Source organism: Lynx rufus, unplaced genomic scaffold, assembly GCF_022079265.1.
Source record: "Lynx rufus isolate CCGP_SWC_20201006 ecotype Redwood Valley unplaced genomic scaffold, mLynRuf1.p SCAF_8, whole genome shotgun sequence".
NCBI classification, from domain to species: Eukaryota; Metazoa; Chordata; class Mammalia; order Carnivora; family Felidae; genus Lynx; species Lynx rufus.
The window spans coordinates 113518834-113534874 of NW_025814896.1; positions in this window are offsets into that span (position 1 = coordinate 113518834).

The following is a 16041-nucleotide window of genomic DNA, read 5'->3' on the forward strand; positions in this document are numbered from 1 at the left end:
AAATAAAAAATAAACATTAAAAAAAAATTTAAACTGGGTTAAACAATAAGAGGATATATTATTTTCTGTGTCAAAGAGTCTGGCAGGAGGACAGTACCAGGGTGGTTGAGTCGGCATCTCAGGGGCATTTTCAAGATTCTAATTGTTTCCATCTTTCTGTTCTCCCATTCTCAAAGTATTGGCCTCTGCCCTCAGGTTTGTCCCCTCATGATCACAAGATGGCTGCCACAGCTCCGCATGTCACTTCCTCACGAGCAACATACTAGAAGAGAGAATGTCCCTTTATCTTGCTTTTTAAGAGCAGGATACATTTTCCCAGAGCTCCAGACTTTCCCTTTATGTGTTGGTACTCAGAATTGCACCATCTGATTGTTCCTAAAACAGTTACTGGTAAGAGAAACAGAATTATTACTATTAGCTTACCAGTAAAGATTCAACCCCTGGGTCCAAGAAGAAGCCCAGCCACCCCTGATGCTAAAAGTAATCAGGGTGTTGCTCAATGGAAAGAAGGGAGGGTGTGTGGAAGCAAACAACATGTGCCACAGTGTGAACCAAGGAAGACATCCTGGGTGTGGCAATGCCTGAGCTAAGTTTTCACATGCTAGCAGAGATGTAGCAGACTGGGTGGACCCAGGAAGGAGTGGCTCGAACAGGCAGGAGAGAGGGCATTCTAGAAAAAGGGGGCAGAATGGGCAAAAGCCCAACGACCAAGAAAAGAATGGAAAACTACAAGCTATTCACTGAAGTACAAAATGATGAAAGATGGGGTCATGAGCCAGCATGTATACTAGGTTTGTCTGCCTGTGGGCAAGTTTGTAAAACTAGAAGAGACAGGTCAAACCTGAGTTGGATTTCTCCCTCAGACAGATGTTCAATAAGTGACCAATGCTTCCCTAAGACATCAAAATGAAAAGTGAAACAAAGAAAAAACTCACAAGTTGAGATTGTCACTTTAAATGAGTCCTCCTGCTTCTGCAAAGCATCTCTACCTCGCTGTCTCTGTCTCCCTGTCTCCTCTCCCTCTCACTCTTTCAGGCACAAACGCCTGCAAGCCAGGGCTAGGCGTTTTGGTAGCCTGTATCCACTGGACTGTCCACTTCATGAAGTGGTCTGGGATGGAGTGGAGGCTCTTGCCATAAGATATCCTACTGAATGGGAGCCTCTTTTCCTCTAGAGCATTTTTGACTTAAGGTTTTCTGGCATGACTGTACGTTTTTTCACTCTGAGTGAATGCTTTGACTGGGGAAGTGGCTTAGAGAATTCAGAAGGGAGAGATAAAGGATACGTTCCTAATGGGTACCCTTTGGACTCATGGTGCTCCTGTAATATGTCATCTGTCCCACAACTCATGAATTCAGGGGTGGTCTCCAACTCCCTCCCTCCCACACTTAATGCAATCTAATAATGTGAGCTGTAACTGCGCCCCCACAACCGAACCTGGGCAGGCATCTCTATCTCTATCACATGGTAGCACCGCATCATATTGAGTCTGGATGTGACCTCATCACCTTCTAGGCTCAATGTGCCACAAAACCAAAAATAACCTATCAGACTTGGTATGAAAAATAAGATCAATCTTCTGCCCCGTTCTGGTCAAGATTAAGGCAGTGCCACCTTCAGGGGTAGAAAAGATAAAGAGGGTGGGAATCAGCCACGTAAAAGGCAAAAGGTATTTTATGTACTAAGTGTAGACAAAGAGTCATAGATTAGTACCAAGTTGGAAGAGCTATTTTCTAGTTGGGGTGATCAGGAAACACGGCTTTGACAATGATGGAGATGGCTTATCTTTGGATTCTAAACCAAAAATGCCATTTATGCCAATGGTACTAATATGCTGAAACTAATTATACCCCAGGTCACTCTGGGACATCACCAATGCATCTGAAAAATAGATATAAAAAGTTATTTCCAAATGCCCCAAAAGAGAAGTAAAAACCTATAAACACTGAAAATTTCTAATTTAATAAGGGGAGAAAGCAGATGAAAACATGTTTACAGCTCATATCTGCCAAACAGAATTAACTACTATGCACATTAAAACTTCTTTCAGTGGGGGATTAGGTGCAATAAAGCTGAGCACATTTTGTCTCAACCACGAAATAAAATGATCATCTGCTTATCTATCATTTATTTCACACAGAGGGCTCACACCAATAAAACTCTGATTTTATAGAGCTAGAAAGGAAGATAAAACCCATAAAACATACTGTACACTTTTATAGCTTAAAGATATGTCTCTCAGAAAGGTGAACCAAATATTTACAAACAAGCCTATCTCATTATTTTTTTTTTCCGACTAATTTTTTTTTTCAGAATGTGTTAATTCCCTGGGTATCCAGAGGTCAGTTTCCAGAAATCCTTTAGGTATCTGAACACGATCATGGTAACCAAAGTTTCATTATTAGGAGAAAAATGTTCCAAAGAAAAATGTTATCACCCTCTTAGTCACTAAAGCAGGAGGAAAGGATCGGACCAGAGGTTATAATAGGGGATGGGAGATGTTTCCTCCCAAATAGACAAATAGCCTCTCTTCTGGAATCAGCTCTCACTTTGGGGAATTCTTTTGCTGAATCTTTGATCTTTTACTATTTGAATTTTGTCTGTTCAATCTGATAGAAATGTATTGAATAACACTATACTCCAGGCACTTGAGAAATAATGAGGCCCCTCAAGGAGCTTATTGTCTTGGAGGGAAACAGACAGGCAAACGGATGATTCTAATATAGTCTGTTAGGAGCAAAACAGAAGCAGGCACAAGCAGTGGTGTAGGATGCAGATTAGGTCAACTCTGCTAGAGACAGGTGGGTACCGTGGAAGGACTCTCAGAAGGTGTTTCAACATAACTGAAATGATTTATTATCCCTGCATCAAATACTAACATTTTGTATCTGTTAATGAGGTTGTAAAAAAATATAGTTAAGAAAATAATGACTATGTATCAAATCATATAGGAAAATATTACCTATAAGAAACCACATACCTTGACCCTATTGTCACTAGAGATACGTCTCTGTTTCCTATGCCTTCTGTTCGCAGGATTCCTACACTGGAGGGGACAGAGATCAGGATGTGTGATTAGAATGACGGCACAGAAGCAATAAAAGTGCCAGGTATAAAGAGAAAAGAAGTCTGCAGTACTCTCCCTTTTCTGACTCCACACTTTGCATCTTCAGCTGGAGAAAGTAAGATTTAACTTTAAGTCAAGATTAAGCATCAGGGCACCGGAGTGGCTCAGTTGGTTAGGGGTCCAACTTCAGCTTGGGTCATGACCTCATGGTTCGTTGGTTTGAACCCTGTGTCACATTCCCTCCTGTCAGCACAGAGCCTGCTTCAGATCCTCGTCTCTATCTCTCTGCCTCTCCCCTGTGCCCCCTCTCTCTCAAAAATAAATAAACATTAAAAAAAAAAAGATTAAGCATTTAACCATACTATAGCAGGATTCTCGCACAGAGCAACAAGACACCGAGGCCTTTCTTTCCAAGAAGCAGCTTTATTCGTGCCAGCACAGGCTCATCAGGCTAAGACCCAAAAGGCTGAGCCCCGAGCACAGCAGTGTATAGCCTGTTATGCAATTTCTACTTCTTTGTTTCCCATATACAGTGACACATAGAGTCTGACCAGACACAGTCCAAGTTACAGAGTCGTGTCAGAGCTATGCATACGTGTATAGGAGTTGATTGGGCCACGCTGCCTTCATTTGTTCTCAGAACGCTTCCACCACTTCCTTCAGGGAGGGACTCTATCCACCTCTACCACAATAACATGCAACTTGAAAGCATCTTTGGTATCTGAAAATGTGAGGGAAGTTATGGCATTAAATGTCATTCAAGGGCAAACAAAGAACCAGCCAGCACCACAAAACAACAAAAGAAGAGTAGTGGACAAAAATAAATTGCTCCATGATTTGACTCTAAAGCAGTGCTTGTTCAACATAATAGCTGAGGTTCAAGAAGGAAAGACAGGGAGTGTGGTAAGAGAAAGAGAGAGGGAGGGAGGGAGAGAAGAAAGGAAGAAAGGGAGGAAGGAAAGAAAAAGAATGGGAAACGAGTTAAAAACTTGTAAAGGAAAACTTCCAAAAAGTAGAATAAAAAGGAAAGTCAAATGGGAGAAGAAAAAAGGTAAGGAAATTAGAGAATCAATCTAAGAATTTTAAGATCCAACTAATAGGATTTCAAAATGAAAAACAGGGGTGCCTGGGTGGCTCAGTCAGTTGGGTGTCCAATTCAACTCATGATCTCACAGATCGTGGGTTCGAACCCCACATCAGGCTCTGTGCTGACAGCTCAGAGCCTAGAGCATGCTTCAGATTCTGTGTCTCTCTCTTTCTCTATCCGTCCCCCACTCATGCTCTGTCTCTGTCTCTCAAAAATAAATAAATGTAAAAAAAAAACGTTTTTTTTTTAATGAAAAACAAGTAACAGCCATGTGATTCAGAAATCCCACTTCTGGGTAAATACTCCCAAAGCGTTGACAGCATGGACTTGAAAAGATATTTGTACATCCAGGTCCATGGCAGCATTACTTTCAATAGCCAACAAGTGGAAGCAGCCCAAATGTCCATAGAAAGATGAACAGATAAAAAGTGGCATGTACATACAAGGGAATATATAATTGAGCCTTAAGAAGGAAGGAGATTCTGACACAAGCTACAACATGGAAGAACCTTGATAACATTATGCTAAGTAAAATAAGCCAGTCAAAAAAGGACAAATACTGCATGATTCTACTTATATGACAGTAATGATTAATTAATTTCATATGTCCACTTAGCTAGGCAGGGTACCCAGATATCTGGTCAAACATCAGTTTAGATGTTGCTGTGAAGGCATTTTTTTGACAAGATTAACAATTAAATCAGTAGACTTTGAATAAAGCAGATTACCCTCCATAATGTAGGTGGGCCCCATCTAATCAGTTGAAGTCCTAAACAGTACACTTAAAAATGGTTAAGATGGTATGGGGAGGCTCAGTCAGTTAAGCATCTGACTTCAGCTCAGATCATGGTCTCACAGGTCATGAGTCCGAGCCCCGCATCAGGCTCTAGGCTGACAGCTGAGAGCCTGGAGGCTGCTTCAGATTCTGTGTCTCCCTTTCTCTCTGCCCCTTCCCTACTCACACTCTGTCTTTCCCTGTCTCTCAAAAATGAACAAACATTAAAAAAATTTTTTTAAATGGTTAAGATGGTAAATTTTATGTGTCTTTTACCACCATTAAACAAATACACAAAGAAAGATGAGAGAACATTGTCAATCATGAAGAACATGAATCCAGGGATTGGAAAAGGCTACCAAGAGCCAGATTAGAAAATGAGAAAAGACTCATAGTCAAAGCATACTATTGTGAAATTGCAGAACACCAAGGTTAAAGAGAAGATTATAAAAGTCTTCGGAAAGAACAAAACATATAAAAGGTCACTCTTAAAAGTACACTAGAATGAGTAAATTAGCCTTCTCAAAAACAGTGTAATTTGGAAGGAATGTTTTTAAAATTCTGCGGGAAAATTACCTTCAACCTAGATTTCTATACTTAGCCAAAATATTAATCAAACACAAGAGTAAATTTAAGATATTTGACATGCTGGAGAACGTTCTTCACCAAAGTAATAAGTAAGCCAAGAAACAAAGTATCCATGAAATGAATCTAAAAGGGTCACAAAGAATATTCCCAGAAGATGACTGCAAGGAGCCTAGAGATAGAGACTGAAAATCTGTGGGCCCAAGGAAGGTCTCCAAAGAAAAAGAGGTTCTGATTAGGTTGTATGTGCAAAATTATACTGAGAAGTTCTCTCTCTCTCTCCCTTCTCTCTCCTTTTCTCTTTCTGCTTATTCATATGTATGTTTGTGTATATATATTATTCATATGTATATAAATATATTCATATAAATATTTTAATATATTTGTACATATAAAACAAAGCAAATGAAAAAGCCATGCAATTGTTAGCTTCAGGATAAACAAAAAACAGTGTATGAAAAATAAACACAAGTCAGGAAAGTGAGCAATAAAATTAGGCTGAGGAAAAGCATAGTAGCAAAGTGTCAAATCCTCATCCCTCATAATAGAAAATGAAGAGATAATGTATAGAATTAACAAATTAAGACAATACAATGTTATTTTAAAATATGGAGGCAGATACCAAAAGATAAAGGCAAGAGTTAGAAGTTTACCTCTGGGAAACAAGCCTGGGGATTGGGAAGAAGTGACTACAATAGGTTGATTTTTTTCCTTAAAAACCTTCTATTTTATTTAAATGTTAAAACCATATTAGAAAAAATAAACCTTAATAATTATATAGGGATTACACACCTATTAGATAAATCCAGAACACTGACAACACCAAATGCTAACGAGGATGTGGAACAAGAAGGACCGTCATTCTTTACTGGTGGAAATGCAAAGTGGTACAGCCACTTTGGAAGACAGTTGACAGCTTCTCACAAAATTAAACATACTCTTCCCATACAACCCAGCAGTTGTATTCCTTGGCATTTACTCAAATGGGCTGAAAACTTACCTCCACACAAAAACCTGCACACAAATGTGTGCCAATAATTGCACAAATACTGGAAGCAACCAAGATGTCCTTCAGCAGGTGAAAATAGATTTAAAAAACTGTGGTACATCCAGATAATGAAATATTATTCAGAGCCAAAAAGAGATGAGCTATCAAGCCATGAAAAGACGTGGAAGAGTATTAAAAGCATATTACTAAGTGTAAGAAGCCAGTCTGAAAAGCTATGAAGGGTACCAGAATATGCCATCCCGTAACATGCCACTTTGGCCTGAGGATTATTTTGAGCTAAAAGAAATTAAGTGGAAGCAGATTCAAGAAAAGCTCTCTGCCCTTTCCTTATGTGCTTAAAATAGGACTTAAATTTGTAAAGATGCCCTCACTCCTCCCTACGGGGAAGGACAGAAGTTAATCACCAGAGACAACTGTAGATGGCACCAGAGGAATCCATACAACAAACCTTGCTGAAACTAGCCTTTATCTTCTGTTGATTTCCCCATACATTTACCCTCCCACAATTTGCCACCCTAGAACTAAAAACTCAAAGTCTTCTTCCTTTGTCTGGTCACTTCTCTAAAAATGTATTGTTCTTTTGTTAAGATGCTGTATAAGCCAAGTTCTAATCATCCCTTTGAATTACTCACCTCTTGAGTATTCCCATGTGAATGCACGATACGTATATCAATACATATACTTTTTTCTTGTTTCTTTCTTGCTAATTTACCTTTTGTCAGTCTCATTTATACGACCCAGCTAGAGAACCTAGGAGGGCAGAGGGGAAAAAACTAAGTTTTTCTTCCCCTACAACTACATACCATATGATTCCAACTATGTGACAATCTGGGAAATGGCATAACTATGGAGACAGTAAAAGACCAGTGACTGTCAAGGCTGGGGGGAAGAAAGGATGAATGAGAGGAGCACAGAGGATTTTTGGGGCAGGGAAACTGCACTGTGTGATACTGTAATGATGGATACATGTCCTTATACATTTATCAAAACTCATGGGATGTACAACAAACACCAAGAGTGAATCCCAATGTGAACACTGCACCTTGGGTAATGATGATGCGTTAACATAGGTTCATCCATTGTAACAAATGTACCACTCGGGTGGTGGATACTGATAACGGGGGAGGTTATGCATGTTTCGGGCAAGAGGACTTAAGGGAAATCTCCGTACCATCTGCTCAATTTTGCTATGAACCTAAAACTGCTCTAAAAAATAGTTTATTTTTTAAATGTATATTGCAAAAAGCATGCCATGAAAAAAGGAGGATATAGGACCTACTCTACTAGTGGTAGTCACATAGGAAAACATAACCAGGTGGAGGCAGTATGGAATCATGGAAAGAACAAAGACATGGGGAGCTTGGTTCTAGCTTTGAGACAGCACTTCACCATCTGGGTAATCTTAGGAATGTCAGTTCTCTCTTCTGGATCCCATTTTCTTCCACTAAATTACTAAGGAGCCACACTCTACTAGCACTTTTCCGTGTGTGTTTGATTAAACATGAGACCCACAGAATGACACATTGGGGAAAAACTAAATTTGTGGTCAAATAACCTTAGGAAGCACAATATAACATAATTATCTCTTGGAGATAATCTAACCAACATTAACATTTTAAAGGAGATGTGAAATATTATAATAAAGAAAATTTTACATTTTTTTAACCTGCTTCATAAATCTCTTGGACCATGTTTTCTCTTTACCATGTTTTTTCTTTAAATCTACTGACCATTCTCTAAACTACTGTTCTGCAGAAACCAGAGACACCACTTGCCCTAGTCGGTTCAGGCTGCTTACCAAAGAACCATAGACTGGATAGCTTATAGCCAACAGAAATTTATTTTTCAGTTCTGAAGGCTAGAAGTCTGAGATCAGGGTGCCAGCATGGTCGGGATCTGGAGAGAGACCTCTTCCGGGTTGGGGCTCCTGTCTTGTTATACCCTCCCATAGCAGCTAGAGGGCGAAAGAAGCCACTCTGAAATCCCTTTTAGAGGACACTAACGCCATTCTGAGGGCTCTACCCTTCTGACCTAATTACTTCCCAAAAGCCCTACCTCTTCAAACCATCACATTGGAGGTTAAGATTTTAACATATGAATTGGGGGAGGGGAGATACAAATATTCAATCTACAACACTACCCCAAAATAATTTCTAAGTTGAATATGTTAAGATTCCTTCATTATATATAAGACTCCACAGCAATACCCATACCATGGCCCTTGGATTAGCAAAAGATTTGGGTAAATGCATATATTTAAATCATGTCTTTCTCTGATTTCTTTCTTCAGTGCTGTGAAATAACTTTATAAGAAGTCATTTAATACGAGGTTATGAATGTCACCTCAGAAATAAAATCCCTATAAAATGAATGATTGTTTCAAAGCACAGCCTGGATCTACAGAATTGTTTTATCTAAAACTTTTTTATGTGGCCTAAGCTACATAACAGATAAGTGTCTTCTTATCTGAAATTGAATAAGCACACACACGGAGGCACTGCCAAAGTGTCATTCAGTGTTCTAACAAAGACCAGAACCAATTCAGTCCTTCTCAGGCAAATGACAAATCTTCCTCTTTTGATAGAAACAAATCTGAACAAGGAAAACGTAGTGCATTATTTCATAACAGTAAACTAATTTTCTTGTGAATTTATGAACAAAGCTGAGGAGGGCATCTATCTGTCAATGTCATGATGCATGAAACACCTCTACTTAAAGGTAGGGAAGAGGGAACCTGATTAAAATGCAGTTGATAAGAAGCGTCCGTCATAGATCATAGAGTACAGAGGACTCTTGCTTTAATGCCCAGCAAACTGTGGGAGCAGATGCTGTTATTGGCTCAGGAGAGTCATCAAGGAAACATAAATATGAAATAGCAGCTATGCAAGAATGTTTAGGGGCCTTCTAGTAGCACAGGGAGAAGGGTCTTCAAAGCGTATCTACCAGGATAAGGCACAAGAGAGAAGTCGGAATTTATAATAGTCATCAGCTACAGAAGAGGCTTGACATCATTAGCAACAATTCCAAGTAGATCTTTCCCCTGTGGGAAGTATTTATTGGCCAACTTACAGTCATTTTTCCTGATTCTTCCAATTAGGATTACATGAAAAATCTAACCTGCCAGAATTAACATTCTACTGAGGCCCATCTTCCTGAAATCATCACCATAGCCAAGAAAAAAAAAAAAAGTATCCCTGTCCAGTCCAATTCAAAAATAAATTGCCATCTGCCACCAGTGGCAAAACCTCATTGGCCACAGAACAAAGAGACTATTCCAAAGCCATTGTTGAGAACGTGCTGTAGCAAAGAATAAAAACCACGGGTCCCCATGGGCTCCCAGGCTCATAGTTATTGAAACAAAATACAAACATTTTCCACTTCATTAGGGTTTAGTCAACTCATCTTTCGTCTTTTCCAGGCCCACAGGCACACAATTAACTTGAAAATACTTTCCCTATATTTTATCTTTCAGGTTAAATGTATGTATGTATATATGTACATACTGTACATCCAGTCCTCAGTAGAGACCAAACCAATCTAATAAGCCATCGAGTAGAAAAAAAATTTGTCAAGCAGGAAAGAATTTTGTTAGGTGTTAGTAACTATATACTAACCATCAAAAAGTAGGAAAATCACAAGCAAGAAACAAAGCTTTTATCGTGTTGACTGCATTTTCATTCCCTATACCAATGTGCCACGTGGAACACTAGCACCCTCTTCCTTACGATGCCATGAGGTAGCATGGAATTGACCAACAAGAGACACCAGGCAAGGTCCAGTAGCATAAGAATTTATTCCTTCTACTGGCTGCAGTTTCTCAGTAAAGGAGATTCCAAAGTCACAAAGCTCCTTTGTCCAAGATCCATTGGACTGAATATATATTTAGTGTTAAAGTTAATTATGGTTGGCCTTCTAGGGAGATTAGGAGATACGTGGGTTATTTTTTAAATTAAACTTTCTTAAAGTGAATCAAACTTTTCTTCAAAAAGAACAGAAAACTATCCTCTGTATATTTTAAAAGTTTGTTATTCTTTATAATGTTCAAATGATTTAGTCCTTCTTGAAGGGGATCAGGACATGACACCCAAAATATGTCACTGTAGCATAAACATTATTTTGAGATGAAAGCATGTGAGTTCCTGAAATACCTCATCTTCCTAAAAGCAGGGTATCCCAAAAGACTTCAATTCTCAATAATAAATCCCTTCCATGGGGACAACTCTAATCTTCTTGGAGACTAGAACTCAAGAAGTAGGCATTACATTCCAACAGACTTAAGACTTCAGGCTCTCCTATCCCCCGTCTACTCTCCTAGAAGCCCATTTATCTGTCCAAAAAGCCATTTGTCTTCCACCAATGCCCTTTCCCCAGCTTATCCTCCTTCTAAGAAGTCATTTCCTTTTCCACTGCCTTTTTCCCCTTCCCCTTCACCATTTAAGATGGTATATAAGCCCCAAAGTCTAACCACCCCTTTGAGTCACTCATCACTGGGCATCCTCATGTTGCACTTAGGAATAAACTCTGTTTTGTTTTTTTTTTTTCTCTTGCTAGTGTGTGTTTTGTCAGTTTAATCTGCAGGCTCCCAGACACTGAACATGAGAGTGTAGAGAAAAAGGCTTTTTCCTCCCTACATTTTTCAGACAATAGTCCAATTTGTTTTGGAGTACACACAGGGATTTCTCCTCAACATGAATACACATAGATTCAGAAACTCATACCTTCTTTGGCATACCTTCAAATCCTTCCTTTGTTGCCCTATTATTGGCAGCACAGGGCCTTGCATAGGTGTTTGCAGTCTCAGATGAGGAAAAATTTTAAGTTATGGCAGCTGCCTCTGGGTCCAAAATTACGGCACAATTTATCCAGGAGCAGACTGTTTTGTTAAATGAGCTATCTGGAAAGGTAACTGCTCTAGTGATACAAATAAAGGTAGGCTTGCAGACAGGTCGAAGATTCTGTCCAATATGACAGAATCCTGTGGGTAAAGACCCCTTTGTATGCAGCACTCAGGAAAAGAGGATGACCACTTTTCTAAGGATCCCAAGACCCCTGGGAGAGAAGATACTTGAAGCCCCACATGACCTGGCTAGATCATGATAGCTTCGACAGTAGTCCATTGGCAGAAAATTTGTCAGGAACTCCAAAGTTGAATCACAGGGAATAGGTATTCTAGGCGAGTAGTCCAGGCTCACCCAAAAGGTAAAGTGTGGGAACTGACCCCAGTATAGAGTAGGCTTCAGTGTGGAGCCCCTCTGGATCCACTGTGGCACAGTGTCAGGGAAAATGGAACATAGCCAAACATGTCAACATAACCTTGGAGTGGGACATCAGCCTTTGCAAGGATCTATGCCAGGAAGGGCATCACCAAAGGAATGGACATGAGTCCATCAGGCTGTGCAACAGCCAACAGCAGGACTCAGCAATACCATCTGAAGCAACAGGCAGCTAACAGGCCGATTGGACTCCCCACCTCATTCTCTGCCTGGTGTATGGAAGGACGGAAGCTTTGGTCCAAACAGTCTTGGACAGTTGGGAAGGGCAGAAAAAAACACAGTGGAATTCTTTCCAAATAAAGCATGTGAGGATGAAGAGTATAGAGGGATGATTTTCCTCAAGCTGGTGAAACGAGTCACATCAATTTCAGAAAGGTCATTTGAGTTATTTGAGTTAGTAAGTGTATATCTTACAACTGCTAATTTAAATAAAACTGCTAATAATTTTTAAGTGATGGAAACCAGCAGTCATACATACTCCCCCCACCCCACCATCCATACAAGGAAGAAAGGACCACTGATTTGAGAAAAGCATCTTATAATTTTTTTTTCTTTTTTTGGACTATAGAGATGTCAATTTTAACAGTATTACCAGGGAAAAATAAATAGAGAAATAACAGTTGTAAAAAAAAACAAAAACAACAACAACAAAAAAAAAAAAAACCTGTATTCCGGGTTTCTTTTTGAAGGCTATTTTCATAGGACATGGCACTATTCTTAAAGTCCTTGGAATCGTATAAGTGCCTCTGTTTCAATTTTGCTTCCACGGGCGGATATATATTAGCAGGAAACAAGTTGGCAATCACTATGAATATTCAAAGAAATCTCCTTATTGCACAGAAAGATAAGACTGAGAGTCTAATGAATGTTTCCAATGCTTTATCAAATTAGATTATTTGACTACTTTCTACAGCACAGAAATCTTCTCTCCCCCAAAAGCTGCAGAGCAGAGAGGACCTCTCTTCCTCCTCTTTTTGTGCCTCCTTCATTCAATAGAAGGATTTGTACTCACTGGAATTGTAGGCAAAAAGCAGGCTGTAGAGATCAGTGTTACCAGTGTTACCAGTAAAAATGGGGTGAGAAATGGATAGTCTTACTAATAGTGAAGTAAAGAGAATATAGCATTAAACTTTCATCTTACTAGGTTGGGAATTTTAAAAGTACTATTTGTAAAAATACAAATTAGATAACCCATAAAAATATGTGTATATGGCCTCTAAGTATTCTGAGAGAAAGAGAAATCGTCAGTCATGAGAAATGGAGACTCTTCTGGAATTTAATTTCATTGGTACTACCCAAGGTCATTTTGGGAGGTTTGTCTTAACTTAAAAATTTTTTTTAATGTTTATTTATTATTGAGAGACAGAAAGAGAGACAGAGTATGAGCATGGGAGGGGCAGAGACAGGAGGAGACACAGAATCCAAAGCAGGCTCCAGGCTCTGAGCTGTCAGCACAGAGCCTGACACGGGGCTCAAACTCACAAACTGCGAGATCATGACCTGAACCGAAGTCGGACGCTTAACCAACTGAGCCACCCAGGTGCCCCTGTGTTAACTTTTATATGAAGAGAAGGAGTGTGAGAAAGCTGGGAGTACAGTGGCCCTTTAATAGCTCTTCACATTTGGATAACTAAACTAAAGCTCTCTGAGCTACAGTTTCATCTAAAAGATGAGAAAACACCTATGTCCTCCAAGGTGTCCAGATGGCTTCCTCACCTCTCCTAACTTAGGGCATCTGGCCACGCTACATCACAGCAGCCCTCCACATGTCCTTTTCACTGCTGCCCATGGGGCCACATGGCTCAGTCTCCCTAGTTTTCCAGTTCCATACTCACAACAGAGAAAAATGCTTGAACATGTTCATCTTTTCACATGAGGCTATAGATCTCAGGGAACAGTATTCTTAAGTCATATATTCTCTCACGCAGTCAACCACAACTGAGGTGGGAGGACACGAGGTCATTTTCTTGTTGGTTTAGCAAGAGGGGAGAAAATTTCAGTAGAAAGGAAGGTGGGAGGAGGGGCAGGCAATGATCCATAGCTCTGGGATAACGATAAAATATTTTTAAACTTCTATTAAAATATCTATCCACAGGGCATTTAGAATACGTTTCTAAGGTTTCTTTATCACTTTTCAAAAATCTGTAAGGTATCTTTTTTTGTAACAGTGAAATAAAAAAAATAAAGTTTCATAAAATTGGAACATAGAAGTAGGGGTGCCTGGGTGGCTCAATTGGTTAAGACTTCGGCTCAGGTCATGATCTCAGCAGTTCATGAGTTTGAGCCCCACATTGGGCTCTGTGCTGACAGCTTGGAACCTGGAGCCTGTTTTGGATGCTGTCTCTCTCTCTTGGTCTCTCTCTCTCTCTCTCTCTGTCTCTCTCAAAAACAAATATAAAAAAAAAAGAAACGCAGAAGTAGAGTCAAGACAACTCAAAATTTGAGAATTTTGGTCACTTCCCAATACTATAGTTTGATATCAGATAGATAATATGATCATGGAATAAATAAATCACGAAGACATTTATTTGGACAGATTTTTTTTTCCAATCTCAATCACCAAATGCTACCCAGTAATTTGTGAATAATAGTTGATCTCCTCTAGCAGAGAGCTAGGGAAGGGGGCATGGAGTAGCACAGGCTCATTAAAAATGATACCACAAAGTGGGTACTCAGTAAACGTTTGTCAAATGCATTAATGAATCAATGCTTTGATTTTCTATTACTTTGGTGAAGTGAAGCAATTAGGCAGTTTTAACTAAGATGGACTTTAATGCAAAGCATTTTTTAAAAGATAGGTTATAATGCAAACAACCAAAGAGGTGGCTTTAACTAGGCAAGGTCTGGCCAAGGTGGGGAGAGGCATCTGGGTACATGGCAAGCAAAGACGGGAGGTGTGGTGTTGCCTGGGTTTTCACTGGTGTGAATGAACTTACCAAAGAATGATACTTTCAAGCAGAAAGCATACACCTCAGTTGCTTAGTTAAGTGGTTTCCAGGAACCTGGAGCCCAGTTTCGTGGCATCTCTGCACAACCAGTGGAGAAAACGAAGCCTTCCAGGGAGCTGTCTGCTCTCAACGACAAGAATTGGGGGGTCTAATTGCTGCATCTCAACACTCCCATCTTTTTCTGTTCCTTTCACTCTACCCACACCTCCCTTCTTTCTCCAAACCTCCTCCTCTAGAACCATTCTGCCAATGGGAAGCAGAATACTAGCGTGCTTCTGGAGTCATCTGGCCGTGGTTCTTACCCTGGCACTCTCATTTACTGGCTGTGTGAAAAGTTACTTACCCTTCCTATGTCTCAACATTCTCATTAGTAAAAGTGATAATAATTGTACCAATATCTTACAGTTGTTTCAGGGAAGAGTGAGGTAATATTTGTGAGGCTCTCACAATAGCACCTGGAACATTTTAAGTGCTCAGTACATCAACTATCGGTATTCTGACATTTGGAATACAGACTAGCATTGGTTGTAGAAAATGGAAAAGGTATTTTTACATCAAAGGCTCATCTTTCTCTTGGCCATTCAAACAAGGAGCCTCATAGCTCAAAAGTCCAAACTTAGTGTATCAGCAGCTTCATCATCTCAGATGGTTCACTCTGTGGATACTGAAAGACTAAAAAGCAAGTCTGAACTTCATGCCTGTTAGAATAGGAGGCTGCACCCTCATCCATAAAACAAGCTGCTATCTTGAAAGCCAATCATGCATATTCAACACCCTCCCTCTCCACTGCTATTATTTTTTTCTGGTTTCCCTTCCCATAGCATTTTTATAGATAAAATATAATCCAATGAGATATCCTATCAATGAACTCTTTTATTTGCAAATTTCTCTAACAAGAAAGCTGGCCAGATGAATTCTCCACGCTATTCAAGAGAAATAACCCTTACCATAAATTTCTATTTTAGGAAGGCTTAGTGATGGCACCCTGTATAAATTTAGAACAATATCTCTTTGAGCTTTAGTTTCATATCTGTAAAAACGAATATGGGATTTTTTTCTTTATTCAAATGCACTATTTGACAGTTTACTGAAAAGAGCTGCAAGCTTTGTTTTACATTTCTGCAAAATAATAATAAAAAAACCCATTTACTGATAGCTTTTATATGCTAGGCACTGTTCTAAACACATTGTCCAGATTATGTCATTAAGCCTCAAAACAGCACTTCGATGTAGTTTCTATTATAAAACCCATTGTACAGGATGAGGAGACTGAGGCAGGCTTTAGGATTTCCTAAAA